Source organism: Fundulus heteroclitus, unplaced genomic scaffold, assembly GCF_011125445.2.
Source record: "Fundulus heteroclitus isolate FHET01 unplaced genomic scaffold, MU-UCD_Fhet_4.1 scaffold_73, whole genome shotgun sequence".
NCBI lineage: Eukaryota > Metazoa > Chordata > Actinopteri > Cyprinodontiformes > Fundulidae > Fundulus > Fundulus heteroclitus.
Genome location: NW_023397175.1, coordinates 249,678 through 251,564, shown reverse-complemented (window position 1 = coordinate 251,564; position 1,887 = coordinate 249,678).

The following is a 1,887-nucleotide window of genomic DNA, read 5'->3' as shown; positions in this document are numbered from 1 at the left end:
TGCTACCTGTTACGGTATACTGGCCCCCTATATTATACTACTATATATCAGCATGTACGATCGCTAAAATGCAGACGACCAGTGAGTATAATGACTCAAAAAGTCGCTGTAACTGATCACTGCCTTAACAGTTTGACAGTATAACTTCATATGAATGCAGCTCAAACCAACCCAATGCCTCAGCACGGTGACCAAGCTTTGATAAATACACCGGATCTGCGTCGGCGGAGTGTCCTCTTGTATTTTAGCCGGGTCACTAGTGGAGCTTTATCTTTAAAGCTTTAGTTTTCATAATGTTTGTTTACAAAAGACCTGTTCCTGAAAATTACACAGGGACAACATGGAGCTGCTTGTGTGATCGGTTATTGAGTTTTATGAATGTTTACAATAGGCTGAGTTCAGCAGATCACTATATGCTGTAGTGATTTAAGTAATAAGATGTAATTCATATGAGAGTTAATATCATCATAATAGTGTAGTGGTAAGAAAGACCACCTGTATGTGTCAAATATTGTGTTGGTCATAATATACAGAGATGTTACTGCTTTAATTGACTGCTCTGTTTCATACTGACTGTTCACTTTCTTAACCTCGACTGTTATAGGTGTGGGTTTGTTAATTGTAATTCATCTTATTGCAGTAAAATGTATTAAAATTTTAAAACATGACAGAACATTACATTTTCAGTCTTGTCAACCCTAATGTCCAGTCTATTCTTTATATTGTGATTAAATTGATAATATTTTTTTTAATTTCTACTGACTGCTTTACCAATCCCTAACAAATTGTCATCTTTATTTTTAGATTGAAATTAATTCAGTACAAGTCCTGCAAGTTCACCCACACTGTTGCAGCCGTTCTGCTGAAACACTATCGACTGCATCACAGAGGTTCAACCTGGCCTTGAATCCACAGAGACTGCTGTTGCACTTTTAAAACCATTAGTGCTTTGAAATCACATCTTTCAAGATTACACAGTAAGTGTCCCATGGTAAGAGAACTTATCATTTCAGTGCTGGTTGTGTGAATACAAGGACATTTGCTGTAAAAAGAAAATATTAATTAATTTGCATCATCACCTTAGATAGTGTGTTGCCCATTTGTGGGGTGCAGCTTTGAAGCCAACCACTTTAATAGTTTTACTGGACATACATCACCGATTCATAAAAACCATAAGATGAGAGATTTTTTGACACCAGTCATGGTAGTTAGTGATTTTCAGTCTAATGACACAGACCAGCCATGTACTGTTGATCCTCAAGCTGGATTGTCTATGAAAAGATTGGATTCCACAGAAAAAGGTGAACCCAATAGTGTACAGAATGTAGACTCCAAAATACTTGAGCACAGATTAGCTTCCCTTTTTTCGTATGCAATGTCTGCTACATGTGTCGAAACATGCAACACAGGCAATTATAGAGAATTTAACTATATTTTGTCCCTTTCCAAGTGTCATCCAACTGGAATTCTCAGAGGTTTTTGGAAAAGATAATATTGAAGTTGAAAAATAAGTTATTCAAGAGATAAGTAGCATTGTGTTTGACAAAAATCCAGTACTTGTTACTACATCAGAAACATTATTACATTAAACATTACATTATCAACAGATTATAGGAGGATCAGATATTTCAGGGAGCATTTCTCCATCATTGAAATGTAAAATTACCCTTTAAAAGCTGCAAACACCTGACGTGCACTCAACAGGAATTTTCTAGATATGGAAGAGGACAGCTGCTTGCATGTTTAATCTACTCTATATTTGTCAGTTACATCTTATAATGTTTCATGCAACTCTTTGTTTAAGATATGTGACATCACTGCACATCGACAAACTGCAGCATTGAAGGGCCTTCCCTTATATCTCCGTGATAATCAGGAGAAGCGCTT